General features: G+C 41.5%; 1 protein-coding gene across 5 annotated transcripts in view; it reads right to left on the bottom strand.

Moving 5' to 3' along the window:
- Positions 1-24178, bottom strand: part of tmod (tropomodulin) — a 135420-nt gene that overhangs the window by 94535 nt on the left and 16707 nt on the right. The window lies entirely within an intron of this gene.

Genomic DNA, 24178 nt, shown 5'->3' with positions numbered 1-24178 from the left:
TAGTTGTGGTAGTAATGGTTCCTAGAGGCAGCGGAGGCTGAACCAGTGTCAATGGTAGAAATGGAGATCGCAGTTGTGGTGCTATACTCTTTTTATTCTAACTTGGCCTGAAATCGACATCTCTCCATGTAGAATGCCGAGCTGTAACAATAGATTAACACTAGAATACGGTGCTAATCACAAAGAAGTGTTATGGAGAGGATGTAGAGCCATAGCACTGTCTTTTCTGAGCTACGTGAAATATGCACTGAAAGGAATAAAATCTGGGTCAAGTTAAAGTGAAAGGAGTATAGCAGCGGTGGTAGTAAAAGCAGTGATAGAAGTGGCAGTTGTGGTGGAATGCTGGTAGTGGGTGGGGTGATATAGGATGAGGGTGGTATGTGGGAGGGGGATGGGATGAGGGGGGGATAAGGGGATTGAGGGAGGTGGGGGTGAAGGTATGAAGCAGGGATGCCAAGTTAACTCCCCTACCTTCACCCCCACCTCCCCTACCATCCCTCCCCTACACCCTCCTCACTCACGACAGCTGAAGCAATAAAGGAAAGACAGCGACCTTCACCTTTATTGCTACATTAAGGGGAAACTGAACACACACACACACACACACACACACACACACACACACACACACACACACACACACACACAAAGAAAAACCAAATTCTCTCTCTCTCTCTCCACACACACATCGTGGCCAAAAAATCAAGATACCACATTCATTTTCTCCTCTAACACATAAACTTCCACCCCATCTCTCTCTCTCTGTCATAAACTTCCAGCCCAATCTCTCTCTCTCTCTCTCTCTCTCTCTCTCTCTCTCTCTCTCTCTCTCTCTCTCTCTCTCTCTCTCATAAACTTCCACCCCCATCTCTCTCTCAAAAAAGTCTAACATCAATATAAAATAAATCCATTGGTGTAATTTGGAAAAGAAACCATACCCGGTACAATTTCTCTTGGTGTGGATAGGATTACAATGACGTATATTTTACCCTTGTGACCTCTATCATGAGAGAGAGAGAGAGAGAGAGAGAGAGAATCTGATCCCAACAGTTCCAAAAATATTCCGTGGCAGAATATCCCATTACCTACTTCCGGTTTATATTTCATCTTTGCGACCTCCATACATCAAACTTAGAAACTGTCGCAGTGAATGGGCTAATGAAGGCTATAGCTAACCCTTCTAGTTCTAAAAATCTTGCCTAAATAGAATACATTTGTTTGGAAGTAGCAATGATGATGATGATGGTTGTGGTGGTGGTGTTGACGATGATGATGAAGACTGTAGTGGTGGTGGTGATGATAATGAAGAAAGTAATGGTGTTGATGATGGTGGTGGTGGTGGAGATGATGACAGTAGTAGTGTTGATGCTGATGCTGATGAACCCCGTGGCCTGGGCTCTGGTATGGTATAGGGTGTCTGGTATGGTGGTGTAGCGTGGTAGTGTCTAGTTCTCTCTGGCTGGGACCCCAACTGCCCTTCTATTTTAGTACACCCACTCTTCTCCCTCCTCTACCTTCCTACTTCCTAGTCTTTCCCTACTGTGTACCGACCTTCCTCGTGTTCTCTACCTATCTTCCTCATCTTCTGTTCCTACCTACCAACCCACCTACATTCTAACTTCCTCACTCTCCTCCCTCCTCTACCTTCCTACTGCCTAGTCTTCCCTATTGTGTACCTACCTTCCTCGTGTTCTCTACCTATCTTCCTCATCTTCTGTTCCTACCTACCAACCCACCTACTTTCTAACTTCCTCGATTTTCTCTCCTCTACCTACTCGTCCTCTCTACCTAACTTTTCTCTCTTTCCTTTGCCTACTTACCTAACTTCTGCTTCCCTCGTCTTTCTCTCTCTACTTACCTACTTTCCTCATCTTTCCCCTCCTACACCTTCCCCTTCTCTACCTCTACTTACCTACCTACCCAACCTCCTGGTCCTTCCTTCCTGTACTTGCCTACCTCTTCTCTCTCTATCTCCTCTTTCCCTCCACTACGTACCTACCGCAATTCTCCCACCACCTCTTGTATACCACACCTCGTCTCTCCCCTTTCTGCCTACCTGTCTACCTTCTACCGCCCTTATCTTTCCCTCATACACCTGTCTATCTTCCTATTACTTCTCTACATCTATACTGACTCCTTCTATGGCTAACCATCTACCTTTCTCTCAATCTACTTTTATCATCTACCTACCCATCTACCATACTTCTAAGGCTAACTACCTATCTTTCAATCTACCTTTAACATCCACCTACCTACCTACCATACAGTATCTTGTCTTTCCATTCTCTACAACTATCTCTTACTCTGGCAGTACCTGTAGTCTCTTCATCTATCTACCTTCATCATCTACCTATCTACTGTATCCCCTCTCTCTCTCTCCTATCTTAGTTACAATTCTTCTCTATCCTCCTCCCTCCCATACTCTGTAGTCTATCATTTTTTTTTTTCGTACCTACACTACTTAGGCAACTTACTACCTCACTTACTCCCTACATAACCACGAGCCACACCCACCTAATTACCGTCTCTCTCTATCTCTCTTACAGCACAATTATTTAAATACCTGGTGGATAAGTGATTACCCTCGCACTGTTAATTAAGTTCACGTTTTCCTCCTTTGTTTTCGACTTGATTCTTTCTTTCGTTCTTTCTTTCTTGAGAGAGAGAGAGAGAGAGAGAGAGAGAGAGAGAGAGAGAGAGAGACAGAGAGAGAGAGAGAGAAAGAGAGAGAGAGAGAAACCCATCCCATCTTAGCCCGCCGGCAGACAGTCTTCCTTGTGCCAATATAGCTACCCAACGGCAAGGTCAACATGGGCCACACTACGCTACACTCAAAATTGCATCATCACCATCATCAACTGCATCATCATCATCTTCAACATCCTCATCAGCATCACCATCACCATCCTCATTATCATCAGTATTAGCACCATCTTTATCATCAGCAGCAGCAGCAGCATTATCATCACTACCATCATTATCATCATCACCATCATCGTTTTAAATTTAAGGATAGGATGCGGTAGGATGGAGAAGGGAAAAAAGAATGGACAAAAAAAAAATTACCACTGACAGTATGATCCAAAAAACAGAGAGAGAGAGAGAGAGAGAGAGAGAGAGAGAGAGAGAGAGAATCAAATACAGTTAAGGTGGGCAAAACTGGTCCTGATACAGCCTAGCAACGCACCCCCTAATCAGATAGCGCTGCGGCATTTCTCTGACTACTTACCCCAGGTGAGGAAGACATCTGATAAGGTTGTCACAACTACCCTTACTACTGCAGAGGGTAAAGGCACAGCTGGTCCACACATTCCTTTCCTTGGCACCATATTCCTGGGCCACCTACACAGCCAACCCCTAACTTTTTATTGCGATTGTACTTTACTACTCCCCCAATAAAGAAAACATCTAATAAAGTCCACGTCACAACTAACTTTACTATTGCAGAGGGTAAGGCACAGCTGGTCCACACATTCCCTTACTTGGCACCCAATTCCTGGGCCACCTACACAGCCAGCCCCTAACTTTTACTACAATTGTACTTTCCTTGACTACAATTCCCCCAACAGGGAAGACACCTAATAAAGTCCACGTCACAACTACCCTTACTACTTCTGAGGGTGACGGGAGCAGTGGTCCACACATTCCTTTACTTGGCAGCCTATTCCTGTAAGATCCACCCAACCTACACTGAACTTTTAATTGCCATAATATATACTTTCTTTGACTTTTCCCCTCATCTAATAAGGTTCCCGTCACTACTACCCTTACTACTGCAGAGGGTAAAGGCACAGCTGGTCCACACATTCCTTTCCTTGGCACTCTATTCCTATGCCACCCACCCACACCAGTAACAACCCTTCTTACGGGATGAGCCACTTCACCCAGAGGACGCCATGTTTGTTTAGTTTTTGCCATTTGCCAGACCATCATATTGACTACTGAAAGACATCTCGAGTTCTTTTACCTTAACTTGGGCCAGACTGTTGTCCTTTTGCTGCTTATTCTACTCAAAAACCAAATAAGACAATATTATGGCTCTACATCTTTTCCATAACACTTCTCCGTGACGAGTATCATAGTGTTAGCATAGAAAAGACCTCTATAATTATTTTACATTAACCTGGCCTAGATCTGTCTTTTGCTGTTTCTTTTTCAATCAACTTTATATATACCTGATGGATTTGCTGTTTATGCATACTCAGCTGCTACATTCAAGGCTTCTGAGATGAGAGGCATATAATAACTGACAAAAAGTGATGGTATATACTAATGCTAAATTCAAGGTTTCGGTAGCAAGAAAGGTAGATAAAAAAAAAAAAAAAAGAAAGAAGAAGAAGAAGAAGATGCCAGAACCATGTATATACGTGGTTAAATTCAAGGTTTCAATGAGAGAGAGAGACAGGAGTGTAAACTGTTGCTATATATTCAAGGCTTTCAAGGTAAGAAATGTTCAAATAAACAGGAAAAAAAAAAGCGAGAGAAGAAAAAGAAAAAACTGATAGCAAGGGTGGCCAAGGTTTGCTAGCTAAGAGAAAAATACATACCGGTAAATAAAAAATAAATATCAAATCCTCTCTAAGACTCAAAATGTTTAAAATGTTGATACATCAAGTGTGCAGGTGAAGATTCTGAAGCTTACTGCATAAACAAATATGGAAAAAATGGGAAAGAGAGAGAGAGAGAGAGAGTTTCTACATTGACATACACCCTCTAGTTGCAGCACAAATATACAGTAAATAAAATTCTCCCTTATACAAATAAGATTATTTGATTTAATTCAATGGAGATCTTTTGTACCGTACTGGAAGAGTTTATGAAAAAATAAAAATAAAATCAACCTCCCCTATCTGAAAAGTCTCTCCCAATATGAACAAAACTGCCTGGTGGTTGAAACAAAAAATAAATGAAATAAATAAATGAATATATTATATACCAGTCACTGAAGAAGAGGTAAATAATGGCTAGCTATACCGTATCTAATCTCTCCAGTTGAAAAAGTCTTTCCTAATCTAAGTACAACTGTCTGAAGGTTGCAAAGAAAAAAGTTTAAACAACATACTGTACAGTAATCTTTGTGAAAGTAGCATAAAAAAAGCAGGTGTAAAAAAAAATCCCCCTTGACTTACAGGAGATATATGAGGTCTGATTCCCTATGTAGTAACTCTCCTTGTCCTCAGCCCTATGACTAGGCTACTAGGATTTCGTGTTACCAAACAAAATCATCTTACATTAGCTTCAATAAAACTCCAAGACCCATATTTTCATTGGTTAAGGAAGTTCCCTGACACCTCTTCCTATGCAATTTACCATACAGTATTTTCCTTATTGCTCCTTACTATTCTTTTCGTGTCATTTAAATCAATGAAAATCTGTACCACCATTTTCAGCTTAAAAAGCACATAGTTAAATCGATATTAGCCAGCTGTATAAAAACAAATACTGATTAGGCTAATCACTAAGGAATAGGTGCTACGGAGCTTCATTAACCAATGAATACGGACTCAATACAGTACTGTATGGACCAGTATCTTAAGACAGGTTACTGGAGATACTTTTTGAAGCTTTTAACTAGCTATTAAGATTTCTCACAGCTGAACTACCTGTATATCTACTGGGGTTAAATAAAACACCCAAGTACACCATACACAACAAGAGTTAAAGTCTCATCCAAGGGCAGGCATAAAAAGCATCCCCCTTGACCTTGTTGAGATATACGAGGGTCGATTCCGCATGTGGTAACTTGGCTTGTCCTTCAGAGACACACCTGGTACCAATACGTCAAGGGGAAGTGGGAGGGTTGGCCTGCCAGCTATATTATGAGACAGTTGGCCATGCAATATTGCTACACAGCATTTTCTGGCCAGGTCTGAATCTGGGTGGTGCCACAGTGCTGGTTTAAATGTTCTTTTGGTGGTTTCTTCCTGGCATCATCACTGTTAGGTATTTACATTGCTACATGGTCACATTCAGTGCTCTCCTGTTGGGGTGAAAGCTTCATATGGGTTACAAACAGTAAATGTCAATCCAGTTTTACTTCCTTTAATATGTACATGCACAAAGACAGGCTATCAGAGTCCAGTACATTTAAGGGCTTATAATCATCCCACTCCTTTTGGAGACATAACTTGATCTAAAAAAACATTCAGTCAGCTCTTGAGGATTAAACCTATGCAAGGTCGTCACTCAGATTGGGCATTCTAAACACCAGAGATGCAGGACTAACAAAAGGCCTAAATATGTCTTTTAAAAAATGGTGGGGGGGGGGGTCAATTCTAAATCATTACTAATAACTGCTAATCCTATTTAGCCTAGGAACCCAAAACAATGCCAGTGTCACTCTCAACATTAAAGGGTATGAGACTGATCTACCCTCCTGGTAGCATTTTGCATGATAAAAAAAAAATAATAAAAATAAAAATATCTATGGTCACCTATAGAACTTGAAGCATACCGGTAATGTGCAAGCTATGCTCCTTTTCAACCCAAGAGCTTTACCACCAAACAAAAGAAACTAATAATTATTCTTGTGGAGCAGCCAACACTGACAAAAGTTAGTGGACCCAGTTCCAAAGTTCATTCACCATATGCCTGCCAATACACCCTCACATTCTACAGTATACACCACTCTGCCACTAATATCCACCATCTATACTGTAATGTATCTCATTCAGGTCTGGTGTGAAGAATGGGATTACCATGCTGACATGGGGATGCACAGACGACATGTATAATCACTGTACATACCGGTATAGTAATCAATTAAATCAACTCCTTTACTTGGTGACATACTGGCTTACTCTTTTCAGGTGCTGAAGAGGCTGCCTTCATATGGTGGCACTGATATAGCCAACCTGGTCCACTACCCAGTTATATAGACATCCCTCAATTCCCTAACTGTCTCCCAAAATGAGGATGGTGGACTGTAGGAGGAGGACAGCTTCACCCTACACTCCACTAGGTTCACATTCAGATGAGCCTGGGGTTGGAACTACTACTACAACTACTATCTTTTACCTCCAGCCAATTTTATTCATTTTAATGGCAATTTCCCGTTGTGAAGAGGTTGACAAATCTGATACCTCAATTCAGTTCAGTTGATAGGTGAGGAGTACTGCCTTTTCATTGGCACTCCTCTTGTCAATTCATTTTTCTAGTTTATTATTTTTCTTGTATTTAGCTCGTCTTTTTTTTTTTTTTTTTTTTTTCCTAGTTCAAAAAGTCTCTCCTCTCCTAAATACTGTATATACTGTGGGATTCTCTAGAGATCGCAAAAGGATCCTAAAAATTACATCACCAAATTCAGTGACAACTGAATGCAAACTTAGCAGAGCACTTGATGGGATTTGTACTTCTCAGGAGTAGCAAATATTTTCAGCTCATTTCCTACGGTACATTTGTGAGACCCCAAAATGATGTTCAGGCACATTACTGTCTCAGTGAGATTTTTGGCCTTGTAAGTGCAGTACTTCATGCAACTACATGTAACCTACAGTACTTGAAATTACTTTTGGATGTGGAGTTGCCGAGGCAAGCTATGGTGGATGAGATTATTTTGGGTATGGGTACTGTAAAGTACTGTTGGAAGACAACCCATTCACAGCTATGAAGCCCACTTCAGCATGTCTTTCTGGCAAACAAAAGACTATTTTATTCTGCTCACTGGAGCCCATAGGAATCAACTATATGGTTGCTACTTTGTAGCTACTGGTGTATTAAATGACATGACTCAGAGTAACTAATACCTTCTTACAATATTCAATCAGAAAAAAGAATAAAGAACATGTACACAAGTGAGTTACAGATACAGTACTGAAGTACGTAACATGTGGAATTTAGTGACAACTAAGTCAGACCCTTATTCCAGTAGGCCAACGTACTAACCCATGGATGATGGGGGGATATCCCTGTGGTGATAAAACCTGTCTTGTGTCAACCAGAGTAAAATACCCTATACAGTACATTATATACACTGTTTAGGGATTAACTGCATTTTTATTTTCTAACCTCGGACAATGGGAAGTCTTCCTATGGCAAAAGACAATATACATTGCTATCTAGAGTAGGCCTACCAGTACTATACAGCTACCAGTACTGTACTTGGTAAGTCATTAGCTGCCATTTTGAGGTTAACCTCTAAAACTACATACACATTTCAAGTGTTTGAAGACAAAACATCACATTAATTCATTCTGAAACATCTGATACTGCACCCACTGACTTACTGTCTTCTTCCTTAAAAAAAAAAAAAAAAAAAAAAAAAAAAAAAAAAGTGCTTGGGAAATTTTCCATTCCTCCCTTCCTTGTGGATATCATCATACAATATATACCTACAGTATGAATCACATGCACTGAGGTGATATACAGTACAGTACTTGCATGTAATGCTGGACAGACACCTTCATGTAGTGGTACTGATATAACAGGTGTACAAACATCCCTCAATTGTCATTAAAAAAATGATCAAACTTACTCTAACCAAACCTAATTTCAACACACATGCTAATGTGAATGGAGTTATGAGCTGGACAATCCCCCCCTCCTTATTTAGGCTAAACCAAGTTACTGCAACATTAAAGTCAAAGAAGACTCCTCCCCAATTTGATCAGTAAAGAAAAAAAAAAATTACTTGATAATAGACCTATGCTTTACATTACACCCTTAATGAATGCACCACAGTGTACAATCAAATGTCCAGATGAAACTCATCATGAATGGTCTTTTTCTAGGCAGCCCATCATCACTGTACCTATCTGGTTGATGATTTTGTTCATTAACAATAATTTTTTATATACAAGTTTGTTCTCTTCTACAGTTTTTACTAAATCTCCCTAAAAACAGGCAATTATTATCCCATTAAGGTAATACAAAATGTCACAGAGCATGTGTAGTACTGTGCTACGCTACACTGGAGTTACATATTGATTAACTACATAAACTCTTACTCCACAATTTTCCATTATTTTGTTTACATCAGACAGGGAACACTATGATTAAATTACTTATTATTGTCATTTAGGACCAACTGTACCTGTCTGAGTGGGAAAACCCAATAATTACTTATCTAAACCAACATTTCCTAGCTTTCTACCTTGCCCCACTTTTAAGTTCTTCCTTCACTCACTAGTGGTATATAGAGACCAGGCTCGTTCCTAAGTCCCATATATCTGTGACACATTGCTACTTGAGTATCTGTGGCCTTGACAGTCGGCAGTCTTCAGGAGGGCAGGCCGGAAACTTCACCCAGTTGTCAACACTTAAATCATGCAAGATATTTGGGTGCGGTCAAGACTACCCACCACCACCACCACCCTGCTCACCCCTACAGACACCGGGTTTAACTCATTATATCTCGTTATTTCAGCCCTAACATACACCGATCCCCCAGCAGCACACGTGGCATGATGGGATTCTGTCAATGAACTGAAGGTAAAAGATGTGAACTCACGGCTAGTCAGTGGGGCAATCCCGAGATACGGCAAGAGGGTCACACACAGCGTCACCACAACAACAACACTGAGCTTTCGTCTGCTCCAGCCCACACACCTTTACAATACTTTCACTCTCGTTCTTTCATACCGTAGCTACATTTAACTCAAATAATATAATTCAATTTATTAATTTGATTTTATATATACGCTTCCTATTTAACTGATAATATTCTAGCTCATTTATATTTCTAAAAATTGTAGTACCTTGGTGTCGTCAGCACAGCCTCCCGGATGGGATTCCAGTTCCTGATTGGTTGCTGTTCCACGTTGCCATGGAAACCTAGGACGCTCGCCTACGGAGCGATATTTGAGAGATCCGCACGTGGGAAACCATGTTTTAAGACACTTTGGAGTAAATTTTTCCCTATTTCTTAATTATAGGTGTTGTTTCATTATCACATGGGTCTGTTACTCCAGTCTGGTATGAAATATGCTTCGTATGAAGCAATTTAGATGGTGTGTACTTGTGACCGAGAGGTGATGTGTGAGTTATCTACGAGCTTTACAGTCACATGTAATTCACCGGGTCGGTCAGGATCACTTGATGGTCGTGATCGTCAGCATTTTACCCTTCCGGAAGGGAGCTGAGAGCTCATATAGTCCGATCTAAGGGCAAGGCTGTGACCTTCACACACGCACACACCCGTCCCCTTGCTCAAAGGGGACAGTAACCACCCACTTCGTCAGTGAACCTTTTCGCAACCTGAGCGAGGCGCGAACTCCCGTCCACCAGTTGGCAAGCGGGAACGTTACCACTGCACCAGCGAGCGGTGTGTGTGTGTGTGTGTGTGTGTGTGTGTGTGTGTGTGTGAATTTATTACAGGGACTCAGGAACTCGATTACTTTATATATTTTTAATCTAACTTGGTGGTCTAAAATTGCTCTCTCTCTGTTTCTCTCTCTCCTGCCTACTTACCTACCTACCAATTTATCTATATCTATCTACTTATCTCTGTCTATCCATTCATCTACCTATCAATGTATCTATATACATATATAGTATATATTATAATATCTTACTATACTGTGCCTACATAATTCTACATAACTGAATCGTTTGGTTATGCATGTATATTGTAAAGCCTCTGAATAACATAACAGTTCTGTAATGAAATGAAAAGTATTGATATTAACCTGTGAGAAGACTACACAAAAAATATCAACTTCGTACAGAACACCTGAGTATCACCTAGTTTCCGGGAAATTACTAAGTTCTTTTCATACTTTTCAAAGCACATTATCTTGTCTGTTTTCCTGGTCTCTCTCTCTCTCTCTCTCTCTCTCTCTCTCTCACACACACACACACACACACACACACACACAACTGGTGGACGGGAGTTCGCGCCTCGCTCAGGTTGCGAAAAGTTTCACTGACGAAGTGGGTGGTTACTGTCCCCCTTGAGCAAGGGGACGGGTGTGTGCGTGTGTGAAGGTCACAGCCTTGCCCTTAGATCGGACTATATGAGCTCTCAGCTCCCTTCCGGGAGGGTAAAAGCTGACGATCACGACCATCAAGTGATCCTGACCGACCCGGTGAATTACACACACACACACACACACACACACACACACACACACACACACACACATTTTTAAAGTGAAATATACCTATCTTTCAACAGCACCGGCATCAAGAGCGGAGGGGTTAGGATGATAATGAGAGCGATGAACCAGGTAGTGATACGAACAACGAGGGAAAGGACAGAAATCTGAGTCTGTTTCAGAAGACCAGAAGATTTATGAAGGACACACTACACACCTGAATTTCAATATCTGTACACCATGCCCACACCTGACCGCAGTCTTGTGCAACTACGACAAAATACAGAAAACAAATACAGAAAATTTGATGGCTTGTAATATGGTAGGCCACTGAGAAATAGAGGGGTTTGAACAATGGAAGATAGATAGATAGAGATAGGTAAACAGATAGATAGACAGATAGATAGGTAGGTAGGTAGGTAGATAAACAGGTTAACAGACAGACAGATAGACAGACATGGCATATCACTCTTGGGGTTGTATTCTAGGTGACAGAAGGTTATGTAGCAGGCCACTCTTCCTTAGCTATATGTTTTGCACATTACACCCCAACATTCTCCAGTACGCTGTTTATAACCTTAACGCAAACTGCATAAATAACAAGAGACGGTGTTGACGTGTGATGAGCAGAATAAGGCGCCAGCGAAGACGTACTAAGAAACTCGTATTTTTTTTAATTTTTTAATTGTGGTAGATACGTGGAGGTCTAGGAAGGGCCATGACACCCCCTTTCCCCCTTGACTACGGGACCTCCCACTATCAACCCCTTTTGAAAATTCCGAGTATTTTAAAGAGTGTATACTGTACAGCACTGGCCCCCCCGAGAATACGGCTTAGCTCCACCTTGGCTCCTCCGATTTTTGTTTTCTTCCCCTGAGTCTCCTAAGAATACGGCCTGGCAACACGTTAGTCCCTCCTTTTTTTTTCTTTTAAGATGTGGCTACTCAACTATCCTTTATCCGGTACTCACATCGTCGCTAGGCCTGCCGACGTTGGTCAACCGGTTGGCCATTTTGGCGATTCTGGAACCCGCTGTGCAGAGCTAACAAGGTATAGATCAACAACAGGCAGCGGCAGTGTGCACCCTCCCCACTGCCTCCAACAACACACTGAATGGCCAGCCGTCACTCACGCGTTATTATGTATTTTTAGTAAGGCCGGTCATAATACCCAGCTGTCCTGCAGCCACGATCACATCTCGTGGGTCGCGAGTCTACCTCTCACCTGACCAATTTTTACCTTTGCTCTTTTACCCAGAAGTTAAAGTACGCCATAAACCATCAATCCTTATTTTTTTTATGGGAAGACCTGTAATAATGATGGTAGCAGTGTATTTATAAAAGGAACTGGGCAAATCTTAGTGGCCTGCCCCCTGCACACTGTTTCAATGACGTTCATGACGAATTACAGTACACTCCTGCCGTAATATCCCTCCATTATTTCTGTCTTCGTCCACTCACCTCTAAGCCCATCTGTATTCCATTTGCTTCCAGAAATGTAATAAAGTTTGAACCCCAACTACAAATAAGAGTAAGAGTAAAGGACTGTGTGGTAAGAAAAGTGTTTATATGTTTGAATTGCAGGTCTCCGGCATCGCTTAGAGTGCCACGCCGACCCTGGCCCCGTGCTCTGTTACTGTTGCAGGGAGGACTTACCTAACAATAAAAAAATCCCGTTCATTACTCCTATCATCTTGCCTTACTGCCTCTCTTACTATAATTCACTTTATCTTCATAGCAAAGGACAAGCTTCTCTCCTAAGGTCAGTTGTTATCGCAGTTAAGGGTTTTTTATTCATGTTTGGGAAGGCCTTTCGATACTGAGGGGGTTAGACATACTGTAGATTCCACTAACTTCGATAAAATATTCTGAGGATGCCAAGATTAAATAAAATGATACGTAACAGAGTTAGAGGGATAGTCCACGTGTTACATATACAAAGAGAGAGAGAGAGAGAGAGAGAGAGAGAGAGAGAGAGAGAGAGAGAGAGAGAGAGAGATAAACAAGATGGTAGTTTACTGTCTTTGACCTACATCACAAAGTAGTGTGAGGGTACAAGATGGGTCCACGGGGAGGTTATGGTGTGGTGTGGTGTGGTGTGGTGTGGTGTGCTTGTGTAGAGTGGCATGAATGTATAGTGTAGGTTGGTGTAATCTTAAAAGTGAGGTGTGGTATGAACGGGATGTGGTATGAAGATAGTGTGGTGTGGTGTGGTGGTGTAGTGTGGTGTGATGGTACAGTGTGGTGCGGTTGTATCGGTGGTGTTAAGGAGTGGTGTAATTACAACAAGTTACATGTGAGAAAGCGTAATATAGGGTGGTGTGAGAGTGCATGTGGTGTGGTGGTGGTGTAAGGAAGTGGTGGGGTGGGGTGAAAATGAAGTGCGGTGATGTTAGGTGTGGTGTGGTGTGGTGGTGTAAGGGAGTGGTGGGGTGGGTTGAGAATGAAGTGTAATGACGTTAGGTGTGGTGTGGTGTGGTGTGGTGGTGTACAGTGGTGTGACGTAAGATTGTAGAGTGTAAAGTTGTAACGACACAGTACAAATGAACGTACCAAAAGGACTTGAAGTGTATGTGTGTGTGTGTGTGTGTGTGTGTGTGTGTGTGTGTGTGTGTGTGTGTGTGTGTGTGTGTGTGTGTGTGAGAGAGAGAGAGAGAGAGAGAGAGAATCACAATAATGGGATTACTGAAAATTCTTTGATCCTGGGCTAAGATGCTAGTCACGAAGAAGTGCAATGGAATGAGACTCTAACAGCCTTTTTGTCACTGAGCTACTTGAAAGAAGCTGCAAAACGACGAAAATCTGGGCCAAGATGCTAGTCACGAAGAAGTGTTGTGTGAAAGAGGCTATAAATGACGAAAATCTGGGCCAAGATGCTAGTCACGAAGAAGTGTTGTGTGAAAGAGGCTGTATATGACGAAAATGTGGGCCACGATGCTAGTCACGAAGAAGTGCTCTGTGAAAGACGTTGCAAAAGACGCAAATCTGGGCCACGATGCTAGTCACGAAGAAGTGCTATGTGAAAGAGGTTGCAAAAGACGCAAATCTGGGCCACGATGCTAGTCACGAAGAAGTGCTGTGTGAAAGAAGTTGCAAAAGACGCAAATCTGGGCCACGATGCTAGTCACGAAGAAGTGCTGTGTGAAAGAAGTTGCAAAAGACGCAAATCTGGGCCACGATGCTAGTCACGAAGAAGTGCTGTGTGAAAGAGGTTGGAAAAGACGCAAATCTGGGCCACGATGCTAGTCACGAAGAAGTGCTGTGTGAAAGAAGTTGCAAAAGACGCAAATCTGGGCCACGATGCTAGTCACGAAGAAGTGCTGTGTGAAAGAGGCTGTAAGAGACGCAAATCTGGGCCAGGTTAAAGGTAAAAGAGTCTAGTGGAAGAATTCTGAAGGCGATACTGCGAAATAGCCAACCTGCCAACTGCGCTAGTGATGGCGGTGATGTGCTGAATTCTGCTGCTAATACGCTGTTGGTGGTGGTTGTAGTTGTAGTTGTAGTAGTAGTAGTAGTAGTGGTAGTGGTGGTGGTGGTTCTAGAAGTAATAGTAGTAGTAATAGTATTGTAGCAGCAGTTTCTATAATAACCTTAAGAGAGAGAGAGAGAGAGAGAGAGAGAGAGAGAGAGAGAGAGAGAGAGAGAGAGAGAGAGAGAGCAAAAATTTTGTCGCAACCAAGCTAACTTTTATCCCTGATTTGTAGCCACATAAATATAGATACATACATACATACATACATACAAAGAGTGTGTGTGTGTGTGTGTGTGTGTGTGTGTGTGTGTGTGTGTGTGTGGTTGAGTATGAGGCGCAGCTTTACCACTGTGCTGTTGCCCACCTGAGGAAACACACACACACACACACACACACACACACACACACACACACACACACACACACACACAAACACACACAATTTTGAGCAGTCTACGCTATATTAGATCCCTTAGCGCACAACCAACGCTATAAGTAAGAAGGAGACTCTCTGTTTGTTTACCCTCATCGCTGCTGTCACAAAATGGCGCCTCAAACCCAACCCAACCCAATCTTGGCGAAATCGGAGCTATCTTAAAGGGGCGATATATTTGCTGGTTTAAATATGTGAGGTGTGGTGGTGGTGGTGGTGTGGTGGAGCTAGGAATGTGTCAAGAGAGGTGGTTTATGGTTGGTGCGGAAAATGGAGAATGACTGTGTGTGTGTATGAGAGAGAGAGAGAGAGAGAGAGAGAGAGAGAGAGAGTAGGACGAAGGTAAGGGTGATGGAGGCAGTATGATGGTTTTGGTAATAGTGTGAGGGTGAGGGTGGGATTATAAGGGTGATGAAGGAAGTATGAAGGTAGGAGTGAGAGATTGAGTGTCAGGCAGACATTGTGAGTATGGCAGTGTGAGGGTGAGTGTTGCAGTGTGAGGGAGGCAGTGTGAACGTGAGGGGTGAGTCAGGGGCCAAGTATAGAATGTTATGGTGGGACAAGAGAGAGCTGGAGCTAAGCTGGGAGGCAGGAAGTGTTTGATCTATATTGGTGGTGGTGGTGTGCGTCTGTGTAGGGTGGTGGTGTGGTATGGTGTGGTGTGGTGGCAGGGGTGTGTGGTTGTGGTAGTGGTTTGGAGCAATATTTATGATTCTGGTTGGTAGTGGTGGTAATAGAAGTATGTGGTTTGGTGGTGTGGTATGGTGTGGTGTGGTGGTAGGAGAGTGTGGATGTGATAGTGGCCTGGAGAAATGGCAGTGATTTTGGTTGGTGGTGGTGGTGGTGGTGGTGGTGTGTGTATGTGTGTGTGTGTGTGTGTGTGTGTGTGTGTGTGTGTGTGTGTGTGTGTGTGTGTGTGTGTAACGTTGCAAGTTCTCCTTCTAGAACCACGAATGATACAGGTAATCTCACCGTAGGAATGTTTTATCTCTTAAATACGCATCATCCCTAGCAAAAAAACAGCGCCATGACAAAAGGATTTCTTCAACTCTATAAGGATCTTTGAGCAGCTTGTCGTTAGTGTTTTGCTTTTTAACGTGGGTTCTTATTGTTTGCAGACTGAATTCTTACCTCCCTCCCTCCTTCTCTCTCTCTCTCTCTTTACCTCTAACTTCTGTAGCAATATGTGGCGTTCTACCCACGACACAGAACATTTTCAGTACGATATCAACGAAGGTCTGGGCAGCCTGTCGCCCGTGTTTTGTTTTTCCCGCGGGTTAATCTCGGTGTAGGAATGTTTTGTTTTGTCACGCAGGCTAATCTCGGTGTAGGGATGTTTTGTTTCCTATTTCTGTAACTTCTCTGCTTTCCTGGCAATACATGGCCTCCCTTCGCATGACAAAGGACCTCTTCACGTCTAAAATAAGGACGGTCTCAGCAGCCTGTCTTTTGTTTTTCACGCGGGGTTCTTATTGGTTGGTATTTTTGTTGGCTCGCCCCACACGACAGTATGGCGACCCCATGAAAACAACAGCTGATTGTCACTTGTTCTGCCTCTCTCGTGCACACACACACACACACACACACACACACACACACACACAGTATCGGGAGAGAAAATACCGTGCTAAAATATACAATAGGACATTTTTTTCGTATTTGTAAAGAAACTAATGACACACACACACACACGCATCATCATCATCATCATCAACATCATCATCTTCTCCCGCCTAAGGATGAGGTGAGGAAGGATTAAGAAAAGATGAAGTTATAAGAGTGTGAATTATCAAAAGTATTTTCGTATTGTCAGAGAAAAACTGAGACAAAGATACTGTGGTTCGTATTCTTAAGGAAGCTCCGTAACACCTCTTCCTTAGCGATTTATTCTCGGATATGGATGGGTAATAAAATTCTGTACGTTATTTGTGCAGAGTATGGCGACACTGGTAGGGTTTATGTAATGCAGAGGAGGGCAGTAAGATGTAATAAACAAAATAAATCGCTTAGGAAAAGGTGTTAGGGAGCATCACCATCGCAGCATCACTCCTCACAGCATCCAGTCCCATCTTATCTCAGTCCAAGCGTAGGGAACCGAGGCTAGGGTAAAGAAAATAGGGTGAAAAAGGAAGAAACGGAAAAGTTAAGGTGAAATGAGGATAGTAATTGCCGCAATCCCAGGCTCATCTGAACGTAAACCCAGTGGACTACAGGCTGAAGTTACTCGTCTTCCACAGTTTACCATCCTCCTTTTGGGGGGTTGGAAGAGGGTTGAGGGACGTTTGTATACCCAGGCAACTCCACCGACCGGTCATATCAGTGCCACCACGTGAAGGCGTCCCTCCCCAGTAAGACAAAAGGGCGCTTAATGGACAACCAGAGCGCCGCGGACCCTAACTTTCATTCATTAGCTAATTATACTGTGTAGATTCTTGGCTGCCTCCCACAGACTAACCATCCACAACAAAAACTGGATCCTGTGGCCCAGAGTAACCTGTATATGAAGTGTATTATGATGATGACGGTGGTGGTGGTGGTGGTGGTGGTGGTGGTGGTGGTGGTGGTGGTGATGATGATGATGATGATGATGATGATGATGATGATGATGATGATGATGATGATCTACTACTACTACTAATACTACTACTACCACTAATAATAACACCTAGTAGTAGTAGTAGTGATGATAATCCAACAAAAATATCGAAGGTAGGTGATGAGGATGATGATGATGATGATGATGATGATGAGGATGATGATGATAATGTGGTGCTATCAAAGTGTCTTACCCCCCTAAATAACATGACAACTACTTAATCAGTCTCTCTCTCTCTCTCTCTCTCTCTCTCTCTCTCTCTCTCTCCAAAGTATACGATGCCAACTTTCATTTTTTGTTCTTTAACTTTATTCGACTTTTTGCATCCTTGTAGTGAAGTATCTGGAGCTTAATCGAACCTGCATCCCTACGAACAAAGATGGTAAGCTAGGTGTCACAGGAGAATTCGTTACACCTCATCCTTAGCGACTTAGTTTGCATATTACACCCTTAAGTTATTTATGTATTTTTTATATCGCCTCGCCACTGCATCAATAACACACGAAGATACTCAGGTGCAATGTCCAGAATAAATCGCTTATGAATAGGTGTTAGGAAATTCCCAGGCCCACATAAAATACGACTCCAATATACATACCTTTTTTTTTTTTTTTTTTTTTTTTTTTTTTGGCCAGAGTGTTTTCCATTTTCAGCTCAGAAATTTTCAGCCTAATATTCCCTTCATATTTTCTAACATTCAAAGTTTTCTACTTTACACTTCAATATTCTACATCTTACAGTCACATAATTTTTCAACTTAAAATTCTCTTAATATTTCCTATTTTAAACTCAAAATATTCCAACTTTACTTCTAAATATTCTACTTTTACACCCACACAAATTTTCAAACGGGTCATCACAAATAACTACACACTTACGCGTATACCGGGTATATTATTTTACGATATTTCTTCCCTTATTTCCTACTTTAAACTAAAAAAATCTTTCCATTTTAGTCATTTCAATATTCTACTTTTACATCCACATAAATTTTCAAACCAGACACCACAAACAACCATTAAATTAAGCCCTTTTTTTCTTTTTCTTTTTCTTTTTTGCGATTTTTGTTTGATGGTCTTCGCTGTCAGGTTTAACGCTTCCAAGATGGCTCTCGGTGCCAAACTCCGCCCTCCTTCCCCGCTGTTAAGCAAAACGTCCTTGGTGATGCTTGCCCAGTCTGGATTTCAAGTTAGCTCTCTGTTAGGCTTGATTATGACGGCTTGGCGTGAAAATAACAGTACTGGAAATAATAATAATCTTTTCAATGTAGCACTGGAGGCGTTCATAACAAAAATGTCACTTTTATTTACCGGTTTATTTATTTACTTATTTACTTGCTATCCCTGTAATGTACATGATTTGTGGGAATTGCCTGAACCTGGGAGATGCTGACGTCACTAGCATCTCTGACGTCACACTCCCACGTCATCACAGCACACGTGACCACCCTTGATCTTACCTTTATTAGTTTTTTACGACCTGAGACTTCGTTAAAATTCCCCAGGGAGACTTTACAGTACACACACACACACACACACACACACACATAACCATAGAGAGAGAGAGAGAGAGAGAGAGAGAGAGAGAGTTCAGTGCCACAGTATATCACCTGAATTTAATGAGTTGGCAGGTAATTCAGACAAGTAATATCCTAGTCCTTATTACCCCTATCTCTCTCTCTCTCTCTCTCTCTGCACGTTTACTGCATGTATATCTGTATGTGTGTGTGTGTGTGTGTGTGTGTGTGTGTGTGTGTGTGTGTGTGTGTGTGTGTGTGTGTGTGTGTGTGTGTGTGTGTGTGTGTGTGCAGGAAGTCAGCCTGGCACTATCTCCCGGCTATTAGTATTCAAGGCAAAGATAGCACCAATAAACACACCGTGCTATTGGCTAGTCAGACTCCCTCCCCTTATTTTCGTGATATAAAATAGTAGGCAAGATTTGGAAGCCTATTTAACCCTTTGGAACACAATTTGGAGATGCAGTGGCTCAGGTGATGGCGTACTGGTCTGGCGAACGTGTGCCCAGAGTCTACGGTTCAAACCTCATCGCTGGCGGACATTTAAAGTTAGTGCCTGCAGTATGTCCTATCATGTGCGTGTGAGTTTTCATATATTTCCACCCTGCTTGCTCTCTCTCTCTCTCTCTCTCTCTCTCTCTCTCTCTCTCACACACACACACACACACACACACACACACACACACACACACACACACACACACACACACACACACACACACACACACACACACACACACACACACACACACACACACACACACACTCACTATAATACTCTGACTTTCACATACCTCACTCTTTCTGAAAAAATCCATTCCAAAGTCGTACTTCGCCATCTTATGAAAGGGTTGCTTCAGGTTATCGCTTTCTCTCTCTCTCTCTCTCTCTCTCTCTCAGGAAGAAATAACTCTTGGGAAATACATCAGCTATTTTCACTTGTCAATAACTCAGTATTATCCCACCTCGACTGCGATAAAAATAAGTGCTTGTGTGTGTGTGTGTGTGTGTGTGTGTGTGTGTGTGTGTGTGTGTGTGTGTGTGTGTGTGTGTGTGTGTGTGTATTTAGTTGGTGTACGTAAAGTGTATTATGAGGTCCATGTAGACAAGAATCCCGAAGGTCCGACCAATATGTATATTTATGTGCACATGTGTGTATGTCTATAAGTATGGCTGTATGTATGTCTATCTGTGTGTATGAATGTGTCTATGAGTCTGTCTGTCTGTATCCATGTATGTATGTATGTATGTATGTATGTATGTATGTATGTATGTAGGTAGGTAGGTATGTAGACCTGTACACCCCCTGTTGGCACAATACTCCTGCCAGTGTACACAGACAAGAGGCTTTTTGTGTGCGTCGGCCCCAATGACACGATAAGACAATGGTGTGTGTATGTGTGTAGGCCAGGTGTGTGTATTTATGTATGTACGCCCGTATATTTGCATGTGCGTGTGTATGTGTGTGCGCTCTCACGCTTTCCCCTCTGCGCCTGGCAACATGAGGGCAAAAATACACACGCTCTAATTCCATGCCTCCCCTCACTCCCCTCATTCCCCTTACTCCCCTCATTCCCCTCTCTCCCCTCACTCCCCGCACTCCTGTAATGTCGGACGCGAGGGGAAACAACACTGAATCTTATCCCCGAATTACACCGCCTCACTACACTTCCCTCAGTCTTCCATCTATACTCTTTTTACTCTAACTTGATCCAAAAAAAAACAAAAATCCTATACTGTTTTTACTCTAACTTGGTCCAAAAAAAAAAAATCCTATACTCTTTTTACTCTAACTTGCTATATAAAAAAAAAAAAAAATCCTATACTCTTTTTACTCTAACTTGCTCAAAAAAAAATCTTATACTCTTTTTACTCTAACTTGGTCCCCCCCCAAAAAAATCCTATACTCTTTTTACTCTAACTTGGCCCAAAATTGCCATCTCCTCATGTTGCATGCTAAATTATAACAAAATATTATCCCTATGTGTGAGTATGTGATGCTGTTCATGAAGTATTACGGAAACTAGAAGGCATTCACATAGCGCATACCTCCACGCCAGTTTTTCTATACTGCGTGGTGTTGCTTCTGAGTTTTTCCTGCAGGTTTTTCGGTCGGAGGGTTTGGTGGGTGAGGGAGAGCCTTTTCTTTGCTAGCCTTGTCTTATTCTAGTTATTTAATCACACTTGCAGGAGCTGCCTATCATGGGCTAACTGGTCTACTGCAGTTATCGGTTTATCTATTTATAAGTTCATCTATCTAGCTATCTATTTATCTATCAATCTATCTATCTATCTATCTCTTACCAAGCGAAATATGTAAATGTCAGCTAACTCGGCGCCTCAGGATGTGTTGAAGTTTTTTTTTTTTTTTTTTTTTTTTTTAACGGCGCCTCCCCCGTTATCTCTTGACATGTGAAGTATTCCGTATGGCCTGCGTCCTGTCACAGCCCAGCCAAGTAACACATGCCTGAGAGCCCATCTGTTTACCATCATATCACTGTTTATTGGTATATTATGATACGCAGCTCGGAAAGGCCAAGTTCATAGGCAGTTGGCGATAAATTACGTCCGGGTTTGAGGTGAGAGAGAGAGAGAGAGAGAGAGAGAGAGAGAGAGAGAGAGAGAGAGAGGAACAAAGAGAGGTGGAACAGAAGGGGAGACTAGCGCAAATATTTATCCAACTCCCCACCTCGTCACCACTATTTCCAACCCTCACACACCTATATATATAACTCTGCATTCTGGTACCATCCTTGGCCTATAGGGAATAACTATACTCCATCTATGTATCTATCTATCTATCCTTCTATCTATCTATCAGACGCCTTAATCCCGTAAGGGGTGGCCTCAAACAAATCTGCTCCATGTCGCCCTGTCCCCGGCCATTTCGCTGCCCTCCCCCAACTTACACTTCCCTCTCTCTCAGACATCTTTACTTCATCCCTCCACCTCATCCTCAGTCTCCCCCTCCCTTTCGCCCACTCCACCTCACTCACAAACACTCTCCTGGTTAGTCTCTCACTATCCATCCTCTCCACAACATATTATCGTGACAAGCGGGAATAAATAGGAAAGGAAGACGTGTTTGGGAGATTCCACATAGGCCCGTACTCTCATCGGTTATGGAAGCTCCCTAACACCATTTCCTAAGCGACTTATTTTGCCTATCACATCTTGCCGTCCTTCTCCGTGTCATGTAAAACATTCTAATATCGCCATACTTTGAACAGCTAACGTGGACAAGGATAATAACCAACCGTATCCAAAAGTAAATCGCAATGGAAAAGGTGTTACGGACCTTCCTTAAATCATCTGGCAGCAGCAAGAATACATAAAAAAAAAAAGTAATCGAGGAGAAGGGGTGAACTTAGCACAGGCGGAAACAAACCGGTAAAGAAGAGGTGTTAGGGAGCTTCCTGAACCGTCAGAAATACATCATGTTTCATTTAAGAGATATATGAAAAATAAAACTTGCTTCAAAAATATATATACCTTTACGGAACAAATTAGTAATGGACGAAAACGGACAGATGGAGAAGGAATTATAAAGAGAAATGATACAGAAAAGATGGTTAATTTAGAAATGATATAGAAAAGATGGTTAATTTAGAAATGATATAGAAAAGATGGTTAATTTAGAAATGATACAGAAAAGATGGTTAATTTAGAAATGATATAGAAAAGATGGTTAATTTAGAAATGATATAGAAAAGATGGTTAATTTAGAAATGATACAGAAAAGATGGTTAATTTAGAAATGATGTAGAAAAGATGGTTAATTCAGAACTGATATAGAAAAGATGGTTAATTTAGAATTGATATAGAAAAGATGGTTAATTTAGAAATGATATAGAAAAGATGGTTAATTTAGAAATGATATAGAAAAGATAGTTAACTTTTAAAAAAACTTGGCTGCTCTACCGCAAAACCCACACCAGCAAACAGGCCATAAATAAATAAATAAATAAATAAATAAATCACACAGAAATGGTTTGGGCTGATGAAGTAAGGGTGAGGTGGAGAGAGATGATGAGAAAGGCAGAGAGGAGAGTGCAGGGCTGTTCCTTTCATTAGCAGCTACTTACATCACTGCATACTCAGTTTTTTTTTTTTTTTTTTTTCTTATTGAGGCGAAGATCCACTTGACAGGGTGGTGATGACTGGGTGAATGCAACATATCCGAATAACATTTACTAACCCATATCACCCCCTGAGATATATGTTGTCAAATAATAATGCTAACGTGTAAAGAGATTATTAAGTAACGTTGCTTTCAGTTATCACCAACCTGTCCAGTGCATCTTCGCCTCGATTTAAAAAAAAAAAAAAAAAAATTGAGTATTGTATCTAGTTTCATTAATATTTAGTTTCATTTATACTTAGTTTCATTAATATCTTGTTTAATTAATATCTAGTTTTATTATTACCTAGTTTCATTAATATCTAGTTTCATCATTATCTAGTTTCATTAATATCTAGTTTAATTCATATTTAGTTTCATTAATATCCAGTTTCATTAATATCTAGTTTTGTTATTACCTAGTTTCATTAATATCTAGTTTATTTTTATTTATTTCATCACTGTCTAGTTTCATTAATATTTAGCTTTATCATTGTCTACTTTCATTAATATTTAGTTTTTCAATACAAATAAACTTTAAGAAATGGAGTAAGATGGCTGGGATGAATTTTGTTTGGCTGTGTGTGTGGCTTCAGGGAGATTAGAAGGCACTGATGTAATGAAGTGGAAATGAAAAGGTAATCAGATGCAGAGACGGTAAATAAAGGCAGAGGGGAAATGAGAGGGCAATTAAAGACAGAGAGGGGAAATGAGAGGGCAATTAAAGACAGAGAGGGGAAATGAGAAAGTAATGGGAGTGTAATGAGGGAGTAATGAGAAGGGAATGTGAAGCTGAGATGGTAATTACAGGTAGAGGGGAAATGAGAGGGGAATTAAAGGTAGAGAAGGGAAATGAGAGGGGAATTATAGGCAAAGAGGGGAAATGAGAGGGTATGTAAATGCAGAGAGGGGAAAATAAGAGGGTATGTAAATGCAGAGAGGGGAAATGAGAGAGGAATTAAAAACAAAGAGGGGAAATGAAAGGGTAATTAAAGGTAGAGCGGGGGAA

This window comes from Coenobita brevimanus, chromosome 102 (assembly GCF_032717465.1).
Source record: "Coenobita brevimanus isolate Jiangsu-jjx chromosome 102, ASM3271746v2, whole genome shotgun sequence".
Classification (NCBI taxonomy): Eukaryota; Metazoa; Arthropoda; class Malacostraca; order Decapoda; family Coenobitidae; genus Coenobita; species Coenobita brevimanus.
Note: the sequence above shows the minus strand (reverse complement) of the source record. Positions and strands in the feature narration are given on the sequence as shown.